The following is a 22,759-nucleotide window of genomic DNA, read 5'->3' as shown; positions in this document are numbered from 1 at the left end:
GAGGTTGATGGCATTCAAATCCAGTGTCTTCCACGGAACAGCGTTCAGGGGGAAGGGAACACAGTCAGATTGTCTGTGCCCAGATTCACTTGTGTGACACAGAATTCCAGGGATAATGCCTTCTGCAGTGGGCCATTTGGGGATAGCATGAGGTCAGGTATGTTGAGTCTTAACTTAGCATGGTGCCTTGTCGGCACTTGAGTACTCCGGACTCTTTTTTCATCCAGACTGTTTCTTCAAAGCTTCCTTCATGCTATAGACTTCAGTCTCTGTAAGGAACATTCTGGAACCCCCCCCTTCCTCCCTCCCAGGCCCCTGCTCACTGTGCCCCTGCCCACACCTGCCAAGCCGCCGAGCCAGACCTGGCCCTGACTTGGGGGAGGACAGGAGACAGAGAATCACTCAGGTGCCCTTGGGTCCCTGGGGAAAGCCATGGACTATTCAGGAGAGGTCAACGGCTGACAGGGAAAACGGACATTTAACAAGACCTATTAAAGGGAAGGAGCTTGGGTTTCACTTTGAAAGATGAAAAATACCATAGCAAACTTGAATTTTCCCTTAAAAGATCACTGCTGACCTTCAGTAACCCTGTCTGGAAGCAATCGCTTCCCCCCGCCACCCACACCCCGTTAGGTCTCTGCATTGCTCTAGATGACAATTACTTGGATGGATATTTCATTTTTCATTTTGTGTCAGCCTGTAGTTCATGTGTTTATGTTTATATGTTCCTATCTGAGGAGCGAACAGAAGGCATCTCGAATATATTGGATCTGATGGCTCTTGCAGAGTCTAAGTGGGAACTGGATTGCGAGCTAAGTGAGTCGCATTCAGCCTTACTGCCGAAGCCCCACAGGCCACTGGTGATCCCCGTTGCTCTCCAGTCCAGCTGAGCGGAGTCCCTGCGTGGGGCGGGGGAAGGGGGGGTTGGGGGGGGAGGCCGACACTTGGCAGCAAGCCGTTGATGAAAGACACTTTTGGAAAGCCCTGAACATTCCTTTTACTCTCCAAGGAAATTCTATTTAAAATTTCCACTATTTATTATACTTAGCTAAAAATATTCATCACATAGCCTCTTAAGTGCTCAATTAGGCTGAATATTTATATATACATTAAAACTTCGCCGTGGCTGTATTTATGAAGTGTAAGGGAGCACTAAGTAAACGTCCTCCTCCCCGTCCAGGAAGAACCACTCGGCTGTGGAAACAGTGGTGGGATCGTGCGTGTTTGTTTGCGGTGGGCGTTTTTCTTCTCTCTCGTTCTTTCTTTCTTTTTTTTAAATGCTGTTGTGCCTTCCTTCTGGAGTGCAGAACCAGGGCCCAGAGGAGCAGGGAGCAAGGTTGGAGATAAGGAGGGAGCAGAACAAGGGGCAGGTGTTGGGGGGGGGAGGCCAGGAAGGTTCTGCCAGGAGCCGGGCCCAGGAGCTCCCCGTCCCCTCAGGGGGCAGGCGGGGCCAAGAGCCCGCTGTGGACAGAAGGGCCGGGTCCTTGGGAGGACTCACTGGTAGAGAGTAAACACACAGTGTGATACAGCCCTGATGCTGAGGGCTGGAGGCTGAGCGGGGCGCGCGCTATGGCTTTGTTGCACGTCGGCTGGCAAATGTGCGTGTGGCCGTCTTCTCTTCGTGTTCTTCTAGAGGGAAACAGCCCCTCAGGGAAGGCAAGGAGTGGTGAGTTGTCTGTGGAAATTCACATTACTCTCTCCCATGCTTTCCAAATAATAGTATTTTAGCTACGATCTCTCTAGTTTGGGGCAAGGAGGTAGTGTGTAATTTTCCTTAATAGTTTCCTAACAACCAGGGGCACCTGGGTGGCTCAGTCGGTTAAACCTAAGCCTTCAGCTCAGGTCATGATCCCGGGGTCCTGGAATGGAGTCCCACATCGGGCTCCTTGCCTGCTTCTCCCTCTCCCTCCCTCTGCCTTTCCCCACCTGCTTGTGTGCTCTCTCTCTCTCTCTCTCTGTCAAATGAATAAACAAAATCTTAAAAAAAAAAAAAAACCCCAAAACAGTTTCCCAGAAACCAAAGTGGGAAGTGGCAGTCTCCTATAATAGACGTCACACCCAGGGCCTGGATTTTCACAGGTAGCTGGGGTAGAGCGGAAAAAGCATTGGAAGACCGGGGTTCAAGTCCTGGCCCCGCCGCCTGCCTTACACCGTGATCACACCTGAGCCCGTTTCTCATTCACGAAGCTGCCTTAATCCCTGTCTTGCCCCACGTTGGGCTTTCTGTGAGCTCAACAGAGTCTGTTCCTCTCCCTCTGCCCCTCCCCCCACTCATGCCTGTACACAAGTTCTCTCTCTCTCTCTCTCTCAATAAAATGAATAAGTAAAATCTTGAGAAAAAGAAAAAGTACAGGAAAAGGAAAAGTTGTAGCTATAAAGAATGAGCACATTTGGGTCATCGGTTTGGCTTTAGGTTTTGTTTTATTTGTTCACCCAACAGATAAGTAAGTGGCCAGGCACTGTGTTGGGTGCTAGAGAAATCAAATGCCGCCACCCATTTAGAAGTTCTGAGCGTAATAGTAACAGAAGGCAGGAAAGCATGGAAACCATGTGCACCCAGTGTGTTGCATGTGACTCCGTGGGCTCCCGCCCTGGCGGCTCACAGGAAGGCATCTGAAAGGCTTCATAAGAAAGGTTAGTCTCACAATTTTTGAAGACGGTACGGGGGTGTGATTTCACAGAAGGAAGGCGGTGGGGGGCAGGGATGCAAGACTCAGAAAACCAAATGAACCTCTTAAGGAGGGTGAACCGTTGTTTGATTCCAAGTTTGCTAAGGGGGAGGGGGGACAACACAAGGGAAATTGCATCATTTTGAGAAAGGAATGATGTGACTATAACGTGGGGGCCGTGCTACATGTTCGACTTTATCCATTAGGTTAGGAAAGATTAAAGGCAGGTCACCTACGAGTCTCCGTTACGTTTTCTTAGGAAATCAGAACACTTTCCAAGACATACTGCTTATTAACCCTAGCTGTGAAAGATTTATAAAAGGAAAAAACTACAATGATATCCCAGAAAATCTTGGCTCTGGTTCTGAAAATCTTGAAATAAAATGTTTTCTGGAACATTAATTGGAAGACAGCTTGCTATCACCAAATTGTTAGTCTGCGGTAGAAACTCAAAACTGCTAACAGATGCCTCCTACAGATTTTTAAAATATGGAATTATTTCAGCCAGCTACCAAACCATTGATCTATGCAACTTTTTTAAAACTAGGAAATATGCGTATAAATCTACATAACTGTCCGCCTGAGGAAAAGTGTTCCTCTCTGTACTATCTACCGTAAACATCTGATTTCCAAACTGAGCCTGGCTTTGACTAGAATTTAGCTATTTAAATTAAGTCAGGAGTTTATCTAAAAGCAATTTCCAGCAAGTTTTTTAAAAAAGCAGCATTTAAATTTTAGTCCTTGACTTTAGTCATGAACTACCTGTGTGACCTTGGGCGGCGGGTTCCTTAGCCTGCCTCAGAAATGCCCGGGTTCCTGTAAGAGCCTGCCTCCTGCCTGAGCCTGAGATTTGTACCATGCACATATCATCTATATGTTGTTAGAATACTTAGGAAAACTCCCCAGTCAACCCAAAATAGGAGCGCAAGGGGAGACATTAGCATTTACGCCCTGTACTGGCGGTGCTGGAGAGAGGGGCTGCCTGAGGTAAAACACACCTGCCACCCCCCACCCCCCACCCCGGCACTCAGTCCAGCTGACCAGGGGCCTCTCTAAAAAAATAAGCAAATGTATCTTTCTCCTATTTTTATAATAACATTTTTATAATAAATTCTAATCATGGACATGTTGCCAAACTTCCCTTTTGTAATTTTTTAAAATTTTGCTAAATATTAAAGAGTATCTGTTCCATTGTGTAGGTAATTATAGATAATATTGGGTCTCAGAATAGGCAGATTCTATCTTAAAATACTTTAAAAATCGTACAAGTAATGTATATGGTAGAAAAAAGTACAAGGTAGAGGCAAGTATGGAAAAAATAAAATCCTGAATCTGGACATGTTTTTTTATTCCTGAAAGTATAGATATTTGTTTGCCATATAGAATACATGAATGTATAGAATAAAACCCTGCAAAAAGAAAAAGGTTTTCACCTGAAACTAATAAAATCTTATGTCAGTTGTACCTCAAAAATATATGCAGAGAGAGAGGTCAACATGAAAAATGTAATTGGAGAAAAGGATGAAATAATGTATAAATATTAGAAAAGCAGTTGTTAAATTATCCTCTTAATAAAAAAAACAGAAAAAAAGAAAAAGAAAGAAAAGGCACACCTGAGTGGTGCAGATGGTTAGGCATCCGACTCTTGATTTCGGCTGGGGTGGTGGTCTCGGGGTGGTGGGATCGAGCCCCGCGTCCAGCCCCTCGTTGGGCAGAATCTGCTTGAGGTCCTCTCCCTCTCCCTCTGCCCCACCCACCTGTGCTCGCGCTCTGCAAATATATAAATAAATCTTTTAAGAAAATAATAAATGTAAAACATTTTTAAAAAGATAAGCTCTTTAGCGAGCCTAAGACCGTGTTGGCTGGAGGAAGCATCCGAGCTCCAGCGGACCCCCCCGCCGGAGCGGCGCTCTGCGGATCTTGCCAGCATTCGCTGAGTTTTCTTGGGCCCCGGGCTGAGTCTCCCTGAGTCTCGCCACAGACGTGGGGATGCGGACGCCTGTGTGTCCAGGCGCCGATGGCAGTTTATGGTGGAGGCACGGTGGGACGTTAGTGGGCAGCTGTCATCATTCTGAAGTGTGCGGGCAGGCACGACCCTGGCCCCGAGCCCGCGTGGCAGGCCCGCCGCTCGCACTGTGACAGTTTTGGGAAAACAGCTTGCAAAGGGTTCGGAGGTCAGCTCAGCGGCTAGACTCTCAAAGAGGGCAGCTGGCGAGGAGGGATGATAAAGTCAACAGTGGGATCCTGCTGATGTTTGCAGAATGAGTCTCATCCCCGTGAAAAAGAATCAAGGGCTTTGTGCAGAAGACACTTTGGAAGAGAAGACGCAGGGTCCCCAGGGACCGTGAAAGGGTAGGACAACACTCTAGAAAGCCAGGCAGGAGGCTGCCGGTTGGCTTGAGAGGCGACTTTGGTCAAATCCTGCAGACAGCCCCGCTGTGTCTTCAGTGTGGCTCAGAGTGGAAACAGTGAGGGAGAGGCCGGCCGCGCTGCGCAGGTGGCACTGTCTTGCTGCACAAAGCTCCGTGTCGACGTAAGAGGGGAAATTCTAAGGAAGGTCAGAGGTCAACGAGAAGGCCCTAGTTCTTCTCAGAGTGGCCCTGGCCTTGACAAATTGCATCCCTGGGGACAAGAAGAATTTAAAGGTTGACCTCAAAATTGCTGCAAGACCCAGAAATTGTGGGGAACAGGAAGGGATTCCTGTGCTCAGAATGAGGCAAATGTTTTGATTTTCAAGCAGAAGAAAGGTGGTTTTCCTAGAACTACAGGCCAGTCAACTTGTCATCATTCCCAGCATCAGGCCGAAAAGAAATCATTAAAAGGTTTGTCGGCTGTTAAAAAAAGGGGGGGGGGCAGATTCTGCGTCCCAAAGGCACTGGCGTAGGTTCACTAAGAATAATTCCTGCCAGAAAGAAGATCGCAGCTTTTGCAGAGGGTCGTCCGATTGGCAGGTGAAAAATGTTCTGGACGCTCTGTGTCAGGATGCGAGCGAGGTGTCTGAGGAAGTCAGTAGAAATCTATTTATGGCACAGGGGGAGAGCAGCCTGGCCGGCTCGTGCTGCCCGGCTCAGAGCACTGGCTCCTGGGCCAGCGTCAACCCTGGGGGAGGGCCTGCTGGCCGGTGGCCCCGATCTCCCGGTCGAGCTCTGGGTGGGGCCGGGGAGGGAAACCCTCTACCTGCCGTTGCCGGACAGCGTGGAGCAGAGATCAGAAGCCACATCTTGGCGCAGAGGGAGGAAAGCAAACCGAACTGGATGCAAAAAGAAGCACCAGGACAAAAATGAGGGGAGCAAGGGACAAGGATACCTGGGAATGAGGAGGAGCAGGGCTGCCATAGAGGGTCTCCAAGGAGGTATCCTTGCCGTGGCAGCGACGTCTGCATTCGCAGGGCGCACTTACAGACTGGCGCTGGCCCATTTAAAGAGTCCAAAGTGGGAGACAGATTTCTTTTTTTTCTTTCTTTTTTTTTATGATTTTATTTATTAATTTGAGAGGGGGGGGGGAAGAGCATCCAGGGGGAAGAGCAGAGGGACAGGGAGACGCAGGCTCCCCGCTGAGCAGGGACCCCCCCCCAACTATCCGGGGCTCCATCCCAGGACCCTGGGACCATGACCTGAGCCAAAGGCAGATGCTTAACCGACTGAGCCACCCAGGTGCCCCAGGAAACAGATTTCTAACTTCAAATTTGCCCTTGTCCACTGGTTTATTACTGACTTGAATGAGGGGTTGGGATATCATGCATCATTAGTTAAACCAATAGGTTATGTGATGGTGGAAGAGAGAACTAAAATGTTTTATGAGTTCTGTACCTGCTTTCAGAAAACTCAGCTGTCACAAGTGTGAGATCAAGTGATCCTGCTTAGGAGGAAGCCGGGAGGGGTCACGTGGCTGACTCAGTCTGGGGAACGTGCGACTCTCGACCTCAGGGCCATGCGTTCAAGCCCCACATTGGATGTAGAGATTGCTAGAAATATATGTATATAAATAAAACAAGAAAACTAAAAACAAAACGAAAAAAACCATGAGGAGGAGGCAGAGGTTTAGGGTCAGACACAAGTGATGCTCAGATCCCTGCAGCGGCAGAATGTGGTTCAAGCCAAGGCGGGTGGTGATCCTAGACAGCGTGGACCTGCTCCACACAGACCAGCCCACAGCTGAAGTTTTTAATTCAGTTCCAGTTTGCATACATTAGAGATTTCATTTATTTGTTTATTTATTTATTTGACAGAGAGATCACAAGAAGGCAGAGCAGCAGGCAGAGAGAGAGGAGGAAGCAGGCTCCCCTCTAAGCAGAGGGCCCAATGCGGGCCTCGATCTCAGGACCATGAGATCATGACTGAGCCAAAGGCAGAGGCTTAACCCACTGAGCCACCCAGGCGCCCTCAGTTTGCATACATTAAAGGACATGTTTCGACTGTGTCCATAGAAGAATGATCCAGATTTGGGGGAGTCTGTGCAAGTCCGACAAGGATGAGTGCTCACCCTGGAGAACATTTGTGCAGGTCTTCTGGCCCCTAAGATTGGGCTTCTCTTGGGTGACACCAGAGGGGTAGAGTCAGGCCGCCTGGTCCTTCCTTAGAATCCTGGGGCCAGACAAAGGCACGATGTCATTAACTACCACTGACAAGTGATGGCAAGTTTCCTGGTTCTGGTCAGTGCTGCCATGCCCATGCCCTAAGATCAGATGCTTGCCCTTGTCCTTTTGAACAGGCGAAGGGATTCAAGAGCCCTGGGAACTTTATTTGCACTGTGTGACCATGTGGAGACCACAGTCCCCTGGCTGCTCCGAGGGGGGGTACAGTGGGGTCCATACTCCTCCTGGCTCCAGACGGGCTTGCTGGCAGGGACTGAGAGCGCGGTTATCCTGGTCACCGGTGTACCTTCTCAACACAGCGTGTAAACAGTGTTAACTACGGGCTTCCCCCAAACATACTGTAGTTGGGCCCCGTTCTACACGGGGCTTCATTTCTGAGGATGCTGGTTTCCTGTGCTACGGGCTTGGCCCCAAAAGACTTGTTGTCATTAACCCGAAGTGGCTCCGGTGGGTTTGCTTTAAGAACGGCAGGTGACCAGTCCTCCTTCCCCTAGTCTCTCTCCTTTTCTCTCTCTGTCTCTCGTGATCTCACTCTCTGTCACAGACACACATACCCTCTCATTTTTCCACACTCCTCACACTCCCACACATTCTCTCTGTGTTTATTTAGAGAAAGCTTTGAGGAGCACCTTGTCTAATGCAGTGCGCATCTCCAGCCTCTGTGACGGCCTCTCACGCTCTCCACACTTCCGTCCACTTGCTCCCCTTCTCCCTCTCCGAGCGTGTTGGCTGCCCGAGGACAGTCTGTGCTTCACTCACCTCTTTGTGTCCAGCTCTTAGAACATCCCGGGCATGTGGTGAGCTCACGTAATTCTCTGGAGGAGAAAAGGAGCAAACTTGGAAAGGGAGCATTCTTACCGTCAGGAATCAGTAGTAAAGGATACACATTCTGAAAAACATCGTTGGTTCTAGATTAACCATGTTTCTGTGGAAATGAACACAACCTGTTCTGTTAGCTCCGTGTCCCTGAGGTACCCACGCGTCTGACTCCCTAGTCAGGTGCTAAATAAAATGGAGGATGGCCAATTAAATTAAATTTCAGATACACAACAAATACTTTTTAGTACAAGGATGTCCCATGTCATTTTGGGGACAGACTTAGGCTAAAAATTACTTCTTGTGTATTTTCATTTGCTCTATTTGGCAACCCCTATCACAGGTTCCCTGACATATGTTGATTTGTCATCTTTTAGGATGTGTCCGTGTTCTCTACAGTGTTCCCCAAAAGAAATCAGCTCTGATGTCAGCCTTGCCCCCAAAATACGGCACCACTGAGTAGAGCCCTGGTTCATTGAGAACCTTTCTCGAACTGAAATACATACGATGAACGATGTTTATGTCTGAATCCCCCTTAACTCCTTCTCCATTTCTCCTACCCAAGGATACATTGACTCTAAATGATAGGGACTATTTTAGGAATAACCTTGAATCCTTTTGACTTACTATTTAAAATAAATAGTTTTCAGGTTTGTCCTTTACTAGTGTCACTAACCCTAGAAATGACTTGAGTCACCTCTCTCAGCAAACGGCAGATTGACTTTGAGATTGAGGGTGAGTGGCTAGGATTTAGGGGTAAAAAAATGAGAATTATGGGTTTTATTTCACTCCAGAGATGTATTGCTTTGTTTGCAAGAGAAAAGGTGTCTGAGACCCAAGAAGGCCTTTCTAAAGAGACAGCAGAGTGATAAGCTTACCTCCCTCCTAAAAACACCCACCCCAAGCATGGGCATTGTTAATAGTCAGTTGACAGTTTCATTTTTGCACTTAACAAAACTAAATTGAACCCCACTGACAGGGTTATTTAAATAGTTGTAGTTAAAAGCTTTTTGAGAATACAAAGAACTGTGTTAGTGAGAAATGAGTACAAGCACATCTCGCAAGAATCGTGGGCTCAGCTCTAGACCACCACAGTAAAGCAGATAGCACAATAAAGTGAGTCACTTTCAGGTTTTTGTCTCCTAGTGCATATAAAAGTTACATTATCGCTGTATTGTAGTGTATCAAGTATGCAAAATAGCATTCCATTTTAAAAAACAGTATATACCTAATTTTAAAATACTTTATTGCTAAAAAATGCCAGCCATTATCTGAGCTCTCAGCAAGTCATAATCACTGATCATGGGTCACAGGAACAAATATAATAATCATGAAAAAATTTGAAATATCGTGAGGATTACTGAAATATGGCACAAAGACAGGAAGTGAGGAACTGCTGTTGGAAAATTTGCACCAGTAGAATGGCTTGACCCTTGTTTGCCCCAGACCTTCATTTGGTACAGAACGCAGGATCTTCAGAGAGCAATAGAGAGAGGTATACCAGAATATCCCCCACCATATGTCTAATTATTTAACTGTAAAAATGGTCTATGCAGTTTAAGAAATATCAGAGATACGTCAGTGGACTAAATCACAATTGGAATAAACCAGTATCCACTGAAATACTTTTTTACACTATTTTTTAAGCTCTACACTCAACATGGGGCTCAAACTCACAACCCAAAGATCAAGAGTTGTATGACCGAACAACTGAGCTAGCTGAGGGCCCCTCTACAGAGATAATTTTTAGATTATTACTTTGAAATGTAATTGAGGATTGATATAATTTTTTTTTTTTTTAAGAGAGATAGAGAATCCCAAGCAGGCTCCACACCCAGTGCAGAACCCGACATGGGGCTTGATCTCATGACCCTGAGATCATGGCCTGAGCCAAAATCAAGAGTCAGTCGCTCAACCGACCAAGCCATCCAGGGCACCTTGATACAAAAAAATATTTTAAGAGAAGCCCTAACATACTACCACATCTAAATTAGAGCTTGAGTTTTCATTTCTTTTTCCTACCTACAAAATAAGTGAAGAGACATACGACTTCCTTGGCTCCTTTAGTGGTAGTCAGGTATCTGTGCTCCACACGTCTGACGTCCCTGATGCATGGTTCAGTGGAGGATAATGCAATGGAAGAGGGACGCGGACACCTGTCTTGCTGTCACCTGGGACCTCCTGGGGATGTATCAGAACTAACAGCCGTGGGTTGCCTTCTCTCCTGTGTCGGGACTCGGTGCCCTGGGCCCTCGCTGCCGCGGGGTGTGTTGGTATGAGCCCGGCGATGCTATGTAAACCCGAGACAGCTTCTCCCGAGTGGCACCCTGTTGAGCACCCTGGGAGATGTTCCAAAGAGGAAGCTAGAGCGAGTCAAAAGATGTGCAACTTGTCATCATTCCAGAGAGAAAGCAAGCCAGAAATTTTGACCACATTCTTGGCAACCAGATTCTCCAGAGATGATCCGCTCACGTGCGCATGGCCAAACCCAACCATGGGTTCTGGAGGCAGAGGAGCTCTTGTCAGACCGGGTTTCTCTTACGGCCTCGCAGACTTTTCCTGTCCACCCACCTGCACCACACCAGAGACCCTCCTTGGGGGATGAAATGTTTCCTGAGTTGAGGAAACATCACCAAAATGAGGACAGACTTGGGGCGCAAATGTAGGCCCTACTTTGCAGGAGCAGTAGGGGCCAAGAGGGTCCTACCCTCAAGGAGCTGGTATGCTCATCTGTGACACCTGCTTGGAGGTCAGGAAGAGGGGGGGAGGTCCTTATCCCTCCCCCCCACCACCACACTGCAGTGAAAGGTCTGCAGTCCCCTGGGGGGCCCCTTGCCAGGATTTGCTGAGGCTGGCTCAGCTCAGGCAGTCATTTAAGAAAAAGGGTTGAGAGTTAAGAGCAAGGCTGCCTGAAGAGGCAGGAGTGTTTTTTTCAAAATAGGCAAAGAGGACACAGGCTTTTGACTGTGTTTAGTGGCAGGTGGTTGGAAAAGTAAGGAACAGGGTTTTTTTGAAGTTATAAAAAAATACCTGAGGGGCTCCCAGCTGGCCCAGTCCATACAGCATGCAACTCTTGGTGTTGGGGTCATGAGTTCAAGCCCCGTTTGGGCACAGAGGTTACTTAAAAAAAAAAAAATTTTTTTTTTTAACAAGACAACTGAACTGCCAACTTTTAATCAATTGTCTGCATCTCAAAATAGATATATTTTTCTTGTTGTGTAATACTCTGTCATAAATAGTTTACAGGCAGGGCTATGCTCAAGTTCTCCTGTGACCTGTTGGAATTTTGTTCCCTTAGCTCCCCCTGTCTCCCAGCCAAGCCACTCAAACCAAGAGTCCTACCCCTGCCCTTGCCTTCAATCTAGATTCACCCAGCTTCCTAGCCTTGGGTGTAGACTCTGCTGGCCCATCCTTCTGCTGGACCCCAAGGAGTCTGTCTACTTTAACAGCTAACTTACCAATCCTGTACGAATGATAATGTACAAACAACTTAGAGGGGTTTTGGGCGGGGGGTCCTATTTCTCAGTATATATATCATGGGGAGGAAAGAGGGAGAGATTTAGACAAGAAACTATTTAAAATCACTTTTGTTCCTGACATTTTTAGAACACCTAACACCAGATGCAAGAGGTGACTTCCTCTCGAATTCGTATTTATAAAGTGGATCAAGCTTTCCTTTTGTACACATTGTAATTTCAGAGAGGGTTCCATTTTCCAAAATACGATCCCAAACGAAGAGCATTAGGTATCAATGAAGAAAATAGCCCCTGAGTTCCTACACAAGGAGTTTCCGTGCAGGGACTGCCCAGGAGTGCCTGCATGGGTCCGAGAGAGGCTGCCTTGGTGGCCCCTCACTGGACCTGACTCATCACAACTGCTTAAAACCACTGTAGGACAAGTCTGTCCAAACAGAAGTTGTCTGTATGCTAGATCAGTGGCTTTCAAAGTGTATGCCAGGATCTGTGAGGTAGGGCCGTGCAGGGTCTTCCAGGGGACTGGGTGGCTGGCTTTTCTGCCTAAGCTCCTCGGCATTTGTGTGTCTGACATGTTGGGCGCTTAACGGCTTGGAACTAGGAAACTGATGATGAACTAATGCTTACGCCTTTTAGCGTTCTGGCCCTAATGTGTATGACGTTAGCCGTTCCAAGCCGACGCATGGCATGTGACAAGCTGTAATTCTGCTAAGGCACAGATGTGAATTAACCTTCACTGCAAGGCAAATGGGCAGCTACGTGTCACTTTGCTGGTCAGCTGTGGCCCACGTGACCCCCTCCACCTCTGGGTCTCCACCTGGCCTTTTTCTACTCATTATCACAGACGTGTTTTAGGGGCAAGTTGCATACTGTCATGGGATTTGTAATTTGGGGGTCTGGTACCATCTGAGAAGGACCCTTCTCTGATGTTGAAGGTCTTCTGTGAAAAGGCCCAGGAGCCTGGACAGCTGGATGGGATGCAGGTGCCACAGGCCAAGCGAGGTCTGAGATGTGTTCTGGGATGTTCCATGCCCTATCACCCCGTGAGCATGTGAGGGAATTCTGGGCGGGAAACAGGCTCGGTACATGTCAGCCCTCGAACAGTGCGGATGAAGAGATTTTCTTATCCCAATTCCTGGTCAGTGCTCCTGAGAAACAGGACAGCAGAAGGCAGTCGCAATCCATATTTTTTTTTTTTAAAAAAGTCGTAGCCCATTCTATTCTGTGCTTTCACATTTGCCCAAGATAGACGTGCCTGACACTGTGCTGCTTGTAGAAAAAGAGAGTCGCCTGGTGGTTCACTCACGCGGGTCGTGTTCGGAGTTCTCTGTGAGCTTGTTAAGTAAGACACTGTGTCTTCCTGAAAGCCATTCTCCTGTTTAAAAAGACAAACAATTCAGGTGTAGTGTTTCTCCCTGATGTCAGAGTTACTACTCAGGGTGCCCGGGGGGGGGGGGGGGGCTCGGTTAAAGCCCAGGCTGATGGCAGATGTTTTCTGTGGAAAAGCTGGTCCTCTCTGCGCTACAGTCTAGGTAAAGACGACCCCTCTTGTTGCATTTGCTGCTGTCGCACTGTGCTTGTTGTGTGGACGTGCCCACCTTAGTTTGTTGTTGCTTCAAGTTTTGTTTAATTTAGAGAGAGCGAGCCAGTGCGCAAGCTACAAGGGGCAAAGGGGGAGGGAGAGGGAATCTCCAGCGGACTCCCCCTGAGCGCAGAGCCGGAGGCAGGGTTCGATCTCGGGACTGCGAGAACGTGACCCGAGCTGCAGCCAAGAGCCAGATGCCTCGCTGACTGACCCCCCCGAGGTACCCCAGAGTCCATCCTAGTTATCTTATGTGCACACGAGAGAAAGACCGCAGTATGGAGACAGACACACGCAACTCGGATAATTTACCAAACAGGCATGAATCCATTTCCTGGTTATGCCTTTCCAGATGCACATGAAGGATCCTAGTCTCTCTCCCTTCTTTTTCCTTTCGGTTTCACTCAGGCAACCTTCTGGTGGCTCCTTTAAACAGCAAATTCCTGATTTTAACTATTTATTCTAGATAAGGAGGTAAAGCGTAGACCTAGAAAAGAGAGATCGGATGCAGCCATAACTGCTCCAAGGGGCAGCCCGCGAATGTGGCAGGCGGGGTCTCTGCACTTACTTTTCCTGCCATCTGTCCCTCCAGCCCTGGGGCCTTGCTCTTTCAGGGCTCGATGTCCTAAGAAACTCCAGTGGTCACCTTTCCTGGGGTTGCATTTTCTGGCATCCAAGAAAAGTGAGTGGCTTGTCAGTTCCTTGACTAAGTCATGTCAATTCCTTGCCACTAATTCAGTTTGCAAATTAGTTTCTGCAGCTATTAAAAAAAAAAGAAAGAAAGAAAAGGAAAAAGCATCTGCTCAACTGGGTGGCCATATAGTCTCTCCAATTCAGTTGTGGTGACAGCTGAGGACACCAGATTGAATTTGCTTTAAGCAAACTGATATATGAAAATTGAAATTAAAAAAAAAATGGATGATTGTTCACTTTTCAAAAGGTTCCTTTGTCTTATGAAAAAGATTATGATAGGATTTCTTTTAAAAAAGATTTTGTTTATTTGTTTAAGAGAGAGAGAATGAGCAGTGGGGAGGGACAGAGGGAAACAGAGAGAGAGAAACAAAACTCTTTACTGAGCAGGAAGCCCTTGTGGGGCTCGATCCCAGGACCCTGGAATCATGACCTGAGCCGAAGGCAGAGGATTAACTGACTGAGCCACCCAGGTACCCCTACAATATGATTTCCTTAAATACCAAGTTTTTCTAGTACTCTAAAAATGAAATTGAATCACTGTCCTAGATTTCTAGAGTTTACTTTATGCACGAAGGTGGCATGCCTATACAAAATATTAAAAGTCTTGTAAGTTAACTTTTAAGTCTTTTTTTTTTTTTAAGAATTTTATTTATTTGTCCAAAAAAGAGAGAGAGAGAGAGTGCACAAGCAGGGGGAGGGAGAAGCAGGCTTCCTGCTCAGCAGGATCCCAATGGGACTCGATCCCAGGACTGTGGGATCCTGACCTGACCCAAAGGCAGACGCTTAACCACAGAGCCACCCAGGAGTCCCTAACGTTGAAACGTATTAAAAATTTGTTATCTGATGGGTTCAAGTTTACTAAATAAGTATTAGTAGTTTTTGCTCCAGCCTCCTAGTGGAAGAAAAAGTACATCCTACCGGTGACCATTTGTATGTGCCAAATTAAAATCCAGGGCAGTAGATCCTGGGACCCGCCCCTCATTGATCTTCCAGTGTCTGTTCTTGGAAACGCAAAGGCAAACCTGTTAACCTTTGAGCTAGAAGGAGAGCTGTCCAAAGCAAGCTCCCACGTAACATTCATTCGTATTTAGCACCAGCCTAGGCCTCCGTGCCGTTGAGATGATTCTCCTGCCAAAGGAACAGGTGTCACAGGCCTGTTTCTTACTCCAGAAGGTCTGGGCGATTGGAGGTGCAGCAAGTAGGCTGTTCGACTTCCGGGACGGCACTCAGCTTATTTCACTCCCATTCCTCCTGCCCTTCGCTGAGGAGCCGTTGAGAAGCCCCGTGCCAAGCAGTGGGGCTCCGACAACAGCAGAGACAGGCCTTGCCTTGGATTGCATGGAGCCTGCTGTCTGCTTTCCCATCCTGCAAACGTGGGAGCCTATCTTAAGGGTATAGAATGGTGCCTTTGATAACTTGCTCTTGCTTTCTGCTTCTGCTCTTCTCCGCAGCCTCCACCCAAGTTCAAAGCTTCAGGGTGTCCAAGTGAAGACTTATCAGGTCATATGTGAATTGTTAACAGAGATCCTTTGTTTTCCTTTTAGCTCAGTAAGGGCATACACTGAATTTTATTTTATTTTTTTTTTTAAATATAGGCGTACTCAGGGATGTAAGTTCAAGCCCTGTGTTGGGCTCCACGATGGGCGTGAAACCTATTAAAAAAAAGAAAATGCACACTGATTCCTAGTTACTTGCAGTGATTCTCTCCTGTAAATAGGAATGGCCCAGAGAGAGGACACTGAGGAGGCAGGAGGAAGGAGGAGAGCAGGCTGGCTGCTGGGGTGGCGTGAAGGGAAGGATCCTGGCCCCATAATGGTGAGGCCTGATCCCTGAGGAAGGTGAGAGGCTCCGTCGGTCACAGAGGAGCTCAGCGTCAAGGATAGGAGGAAGATGCTGCTGGCAGCTGAGCTCCCCCAAGGCGTACGGACCAAGGGAGGCCGGTGACTGGGCCCTCGCCCCTGAGAAGGCCTTGCAGACAAGGCGGCTGTTGCGTACAGTGTCTTCGGTGGCTGACTGAGCAATCTCAAGGTGGACAAGAGAGGGACTAGCGTACCGGGCCGGGGGAATGGAGACCTTCAGCCTCGCGCCTATAACTGAAGAGTGGCTGAGCATCAGTGCTCTGCCTTCTGTCGCCAGGGCCCCCTGAGAACCTGGGTGACAGGGAAGAATCCATATCCTTCCTGCCTCCTGTGTGATGGACACTCTGCACACAGCGCCTCACTTAATCCCTCCAGTTAGCCTCGCTGGTGGGTACTGATCCCCATTTTATAGTCGTGGATGCTATAGTCCCCCAAGGATTGCCTGCCGAGTCAGTTCCGGGGTGCACCCTTTAACCAGTGTGCTGAACTGTGTCTCCCATAGACGAGCTCCCTGGGAGGGTTCTGCCACATCCCGTGTCTACACCTGTCCGCTGGTTCACAGGAGACCGGACTTCACCGCCTATGGAAACAGCCCAGTCTGTGATGGTCCGGAAGTCTGTTGTCTTCGTGTCATTCAAAAGTCATGTTCTGTTTGGCTCATTCATGCCAAACGGCATAACTTTCCAGGATATAATATCTGAGATATTTGAATTAAATGAAAGAGGAACGTTCTAGGACAGACAGTATTTTGTTGGACAAGAGATCAGAATGTCATCTAGATTTCCATTCTTTGTGTGCCCTTGCGCAAATGGGACACATCTGAACTTCCATTTATTTTAAAGTTTAGAATGAGAATTTTGTGCCCCGCGATCCCTTAGGTCTGTTTTAGCACTAATATGACTGTTATGTTGGGATTATGTATGCACAAACACTATGTGCACAATATGTGGGTGGGTATGATAGGAAAGAAAACGCGATCTCGGTTTAATGAAGGAGCCCTGAGTCCCTCATCGTAGAGATAAACTTCCCTAATAGGGAATAATTGCTTTTATTTTATTTTAATTATTCTTACACTTGGTACTTGGAAAGAGTTGACTTCGTACTGCTCTAACCTAATGGGACATCACTCCACACATTTTAAATAGGTTTTTAACTACAGAACAATGAAACATTAGCCAGTGATGTTAGAACATGTCTGCACACACTGATACTTTCAGATCTCTGCCAGCCATCCGGCTCCCATATGGGCTGGCCAGACGGATCAGCTGGACGAGGCAGATTGGGGTCTGGTATCCATGAATAGCTCTGGCACTTTCCTTCCGACGTGGCAGGGCAGACTGGTTGGGGCGTGGATCTGAAAGTCTGTTTGCAAGGACATGGTTTTCTTGATATTGTTTCACCCCACCTCGGTTAGCCCATTGGTGATGAATCCAAAGGATTCGTGCAGGAACAGATCACTCTCTGGGCAGGCTTTCTGAGGCTGACTCCGTAATCTCACGCCTCCACCTTTCGGGGAGAACCGGAGAGACAGATGAGGGCAGTGGATTCTGGTCGGTCAGCTTTGCTGATTCCTCGCAGCTCTGATGAGAGTTTGGCTGCGGAAGAAATGAAGGCAATTAATTAATTAAATTAATTAAAAAGGGGTCAGAGCCTCACCCTAGATTCTCTTTCTCAACTGTAATTTAGAAACGATTCTTGAGGCTTTCGGCAGTTTCCAGCCTGCTGATGGGTCACTTGGAAATCAGAAGGCATTTACTTGAAGCGGGTAAAATGCAAAATAGACCACAAAGCCTTTACGTTGTAATAGAAGTTGAGTTCATTTCCGTTTCTTCATGCAGCTCGCCTGCCTGTGGTGGGTTCTCTGAGGAAACCCTCTGCCTCGTCCTTACTCCTTCCCTCTTCTGCCCCTTTATAATAGACCTCGAGACCTGGCACCTCTGTCTAGAGCAGGGTTTCTGCAAGTAAGAAAGGGTACAGCTGTTCTGGGAGCAGGTGGCCTCCCCTGCTGTCCTGGTCACCGATGGCCCCTCCTCAGCAGTCCCAGATGTGCGTCACAATATGGGGTGGTCACTTGCATGTCTGGTAGCCCAGACATATCTGGGGGGAAGCAGCCTGTCAGAGGGAAGGCACAAGACGCTTGGGATCGGCACGTTTTGCTTGAAGTGCAGCTCTGCCACCTTGTGCCACTTTGGTCACTTAACCTCTTTGAACCTGTTTTCTGGTTTGCCACATGGGATTAATGAAACTCTGCTTTGCAGGGCTGTGTGCGTTGACTCAGGGAGGTGCGTCTGTAAGTTACCAGGAACCAGCAGCTGTTGCCCCCCACCAGTCGATTACGACTGGAGAAGGACACCTCCGTGTCCGTTTGCCTTAATTATGCCCGTTTTATAAAACAATGACTGCAGTTCAAAATTAAGTTGCAGCAAATACATCATTAATGGCAACTTGAGCTGCAGAAAACTGGTTCTAGAACTTTACCAATTGCCTTCCACTATTATTCACCTCCAGACACTACCGTGTCTCAGTTTATTTAAAAGAAAAGTCGTATTTTGTGCCATGTTGTCGTTGACAAGTGGGGGTTTTGGCCTCCTGCTCTTTACTATGAAATTATAGCCATTTTTTAAAAAAGATTTTATTTATTTATTTGACACAGAGAGAGAGAGAGATCACAAGTAGACAGAGAGGCAGGCAGAGGGGGTGGGGGAAGTAGGCTCCCTGCTGAGCAGAGAGCCCGATGCGGGACTGGATCCCAGGACCCTGAGATCATGACCCAAGCTGAAGGCAGAGGCTTAACCCACTGAGCCACCCAGGCGCCCCTATAGTCATTATTAAGGAGGAAAGTGAAGCCCACTGGTAGCTGCAAATGGTCTGAGCCGGCTCTCGAAGGAGTTGGGAGCAGGCTCCCCATGAGGAGTGTCTGCTCAGCCGCAGCCGCGGACTGCAGAGCCGCTGGGTGTCCTTTTTTTGTGACGAGGCTTCAGATAGAGCAGCTTGTGTTGGGCTCTGCACCTGAAGACAGAGCTCCATGGCCCGTCCAGACCCTGGGGCCGCGTGGTCCAGAACACACCGGAACGGCCACACGGCGCATGGAAAGAGCCCAAGCGGAGGCATCCAAGCCAGCATGGCTCTGGACACCCCCCCCCGCCCCCGCATGGCTCTTTGCCACGTGACACAGGACAAGTCTCTTGTTCAGACCTCAGTTTTGTCGTGGGGGCGGCTGGATCTGTTCTGCGAGACAGGCTTCACAAGCCCCTTAATCGGCGAGGGCTGATGGTAGCAACGAAACTGGGCAGAAGAACTGAATCTTCATAACAAATAACAAATTCATTGATAGTCAGTGTTATTAGCCAGAGACACCGCGTGGAGAAGAGCCAGCCCTGGCCAGGGACTCGGGACCTGGTTCCCGTTCCCGCTTGTTGGCTCGGCCACTCGCATTCCCAGGTGACATTGGGCAGGTCACCTGAGCGCTCAGATCTCCACTGCTGTAGACTGGGGCCCCCTTATCAGAGCCAGAGCGTTCAGAAATGTGAGGCACTTTGCTAGGAAGGCAGACTCCAAACAGAAGCTCTGGGACCATTTCCCCCACCCCTGAATTGTTCCTGCACGAGTAGCAGAGGGTCCCTTTTGAATGCCCACCTTTTTCAATGGTGGGTCGTTTTCCATGCTCTGATAGCAAGTCCGCCGGGTGCTTCAGATATCCGCCTCCCCAAAACGCACAGGCGTCAAAATACTTGACAGAATTCCATAAAAGATGTACTGTTTGCTTATTTCAAGTTTATTTGTCAAGACAGAACTATCCTCTTACTTGGCAACAAAACCCACAGAAATGGAGTCTGCGTTGGTGTGTATGTGCATGCGTTAGATCACTCTCAGACGTCCCCACCTTATACTTTAAGTAAATTTGTGTCTTTTTCGTTTTGTTCCCCAGTGTGGTCTTGGGCAACACAGATGTGTTTGACCACACAGATGCTGATTTGCTCTGGACATCAACCCTGTCCTCTTACAACCTGGCACATCTCATCCAGATTTAGGGAAACAGCTCTTGTTACTTTTGGGTTGCAGCTGCTGATAGTGAAGATGAGCTTATTTTCATTGTTGTTTTCTCTTGAATAGAGTGTAATTCAGCGTTTGAAGGGATAAACACATTAGTAAGACACTTAGAGTAATCCTCAGTCGTAGAAGACATTTGGTGCCCGTTTTCTGTGTGTGTCTCGTTCACACATTTCAGAGCCGTGTGTCTCCTTATGCCACCCACACGGTAGAAAGATGAAAAACTTAGTCCGCATTTTTCTTACCACACGTCACAGCCGGGATGCCCTCAGAAATAAATAATATATTATATAAATAAACAGTTGTTTTGGCACATCTAGGTTAGCCACAGAGGCATAAAGATCAAGTCAAAATGACTACATATAGTTTCTCAGTTGCTGAAACTGATCATTTTGTAACTAATGGGAACCAGTTGCCCGAAATTTCCAAATATTCAACCTAATTCCTGGTTGTACCTGTGGCATCTGTGAAAGTCCCATTAAACTCTTCAGTTCATTATGGTTTGAATGAGGTATGGTGAGGTAATTTGGCATCATGTTGGAAAGCATGGGCTTCGGGCCAGACTTCCGGAGTCCAGAGCTCACCTCTGCAATGTGTGCGGTGGCCCAGTTACTAGTTAGCACTACTTCCCTGCGTCCAGCTAGTTGAAAGAAAGTCGTGGCTGTGTGGTATGTTCTTACAGAAGGCGTCCGCGCTCCTCTCCTTTTCTAGTATGTTCTCCATCTTTGATACCATTATTTCTTAATTTAAGAAAACCAGCATGTACCTCCCCCTCCCCCACCAAAGACACTTCTTAGATCTTAAGACAGCAGAAGATGTGGAAATGTGTATCTTCAGAAGTTTGCACCCATACAGCTTGATCACATCCTCACTCGAGACTTTAATTGACTTCCTATGCTAACAGATATTTTGCCGCTTCTCTGAACATTCACCTAGTTCAAAACTCCAAGCAGAACCTTAGGACCAGAGCAGCCCAGGTCTGGGTATTTTGGAAGCCTCACCATTGCCAAGGACTGGAATGGTTACACCTGGCTGTGCTCTGTGTAGAGCCATGGAGGCAGGACCCCATGGAGCCATGAAGGTGGTTGGATTGGGCTTCATTTTAGAACTCATCCACTGAGGGCTTCTCAGTCTGTAGGCAAAGGAACGAAGAACCAGAAGTGTTAGGTGATGTTGTTAGCTCCTGGTGGGATCATATCTGAAGCCTGGGCATGCTGACTTCCAAGACAGGGGTCTCTCCTGAATAATTCCAGCCCCGGGAGAGAGATGAACACCGCATACTCTGGTTCTTCCCGCTGTGGCTGGAAGAAGACACGGGATTTTAGGGCACAGAAATTCATCAAACATTGAAACATTTGCTGTTGCATGGACACCATCCCTTCTTTAGGAATTATCTTGGGGAGGAAAAAAAAAAAAAAAAAACTAGGAAAACTTATTCCGTTGACCGGTGATGACCAGTTATTGTTCCTTTTGTCAACAGGCAAGGTGACGAATGAAGGTCTGGCAGCTTCCTGTGTCCCAAGCCTTGTAGAAATAAATGAGACGTGCTTCAAAGTTCTAATGTGCAGCACACCGGATCTTGTTTAAGGAAGCGTTAAAAGGAACCCGCCGTTACCTATTAAGAAGGCTCTGTGCTCTCAGGCACTGTCTCTGATTGAATCCAGAGGTTGCGAGCATGCCTCCCTGTATTACCTGTTGGAGCAGGTTTAATTTTATAAATTTTAAACACAAACTCTATGAGTTTCCAGTTCATAATTGTTCTTTTTGAGGATGCACTCAGAGGAACAGTATCACATCTGTAAGAGATATGCACTTCCGCAGGACCCGAGCTGATTGGAATGTAAATGGCGACAAACTCCATCATCCAGTTCCAGTGATGGAAAGGGCAGATGGCGAGGAAACCCTGCGGAGGGGGAAACAGTCACACTGTGTTGGAACTACAGATTATTAGAACCATAGCTTTAGTAAACCACGGCTTTTTTTCTTGAACACAACACGCATAGACTGTAGTTCTTGACTGGTGACTTTGATCCATCATGAGTCATCTTGGACCTCTCAGACATTGAAAGTCTTGAGCTTTTGTTGAAAAGACAATGCAGCTTTGAGAAAATCCAGGGTTCAAGATAGCCTTCCGGGTATTTCGTTCCAGCCTTCAGTGTCCTGTTAATTACAAACGGCAGGTACCCAGGTGGTAGATGAGAAGCCTAGTGGGAGAGGAAGGAAAATGACAATGAGCGGGCATATTACATTGTCTTGTACACATACTTTATAAGTACATTTCTTATTAGCTTCCTGTTCAGGCAGAGATTATAAAGTTTGCTGCAAGTATCCAGACCAGGATTTTGTGTTTTGGAAATTATCAGTGTTCACGAGACCTATAGGGAAAACAGAACAAAATTATGGCAAAAACGCAAAAAAGAGCACTCTTGACACCTCAAAGAATATTTTTTATCATTCTTTGTTTTGGCTCTGTCACAAATTAAAGTACTTGGAATGCAGTAGTCTGTGGTCTCTCGAAATCGAATCCGTGAGAAACTGACACCTTCACAGAATGCTGTCACTTTGGAATTCATAATAAAAACTGAAACTAATTTGGGTTGTTAGTCATTTACTTGGTGTTGGAGCTCAGCGTGTCTTCCGTGCTTCGTCTCTGCCTCGTGGCCAAGCCGTTTCTGTGGCCCTGGATCTAGACAGAGCCGCATACATGGTTTGGGTCTTCCAGTCTCTTGCCCTGACTGGCTGCCGATGTCTGGATCTGCACAACCAGCCTTTGTTGTTTGTGGAAAGGCTGAGCTCTTTACGAGAGCCAAGGGCCTTTCGATTATGCATTCTACCACGTGGATCAAAGACAGTTTCCTCCCCAGAAATATTACACCTTCACGCTCTCCCGTTTCTGACTCTACTGTATTTCCTGTTAAATGGAATATCATAGCATTACAACTTATTTTGATTCTATTTTCTAGTACATAAGTTGTAAATTGGAGAAGGCTATGGGTAATTTAGCCACAGCTACACGCTTTTTT

The 22,759-nt window shown here is 47.4% G+C and overlaps 1 protein-coding gene and 1 long non-coding RNA gene across 2 annotated transcripts in view; both read left to right on the top strand.

Moving 5' to 3' along the window:
* LOC309865195 (uncharacterized protein) overlaps positions 1 to 22,759 on the top strand; it is a 102,615-nt gene that overhangs the window by 7,228 nt on the left and 72,628 nt on the right. The window lies entirely within an intron of this gene.
* LOC309865196 lies at positions 1,046 to 22,327 on the top strand. The gene is made up of 2 exons (XR_014311973.1): positions 1,046 to 1,233; positions 21,217 to 22,327. It is a non-coding gene; the product is annotated as an uncharacterized lncRNA (long non-coding RNA).

The sequence above is a fragment of the Mustela nivalis genome, assembly GCF_964662115.1.
Source record: "Mustela nivalis genome assembly, chromosome: 5".
NCBI classification, from domain to species: domain Eukaryota; kingdom Metazoa; phylum Chordata; class Mammalia; order Carnivora; family Mustelidae; genus Mustela; species Mustela nivalis.
This window is presented reverse-complemented; position numbering and strand designations above follow the sequence as displayed.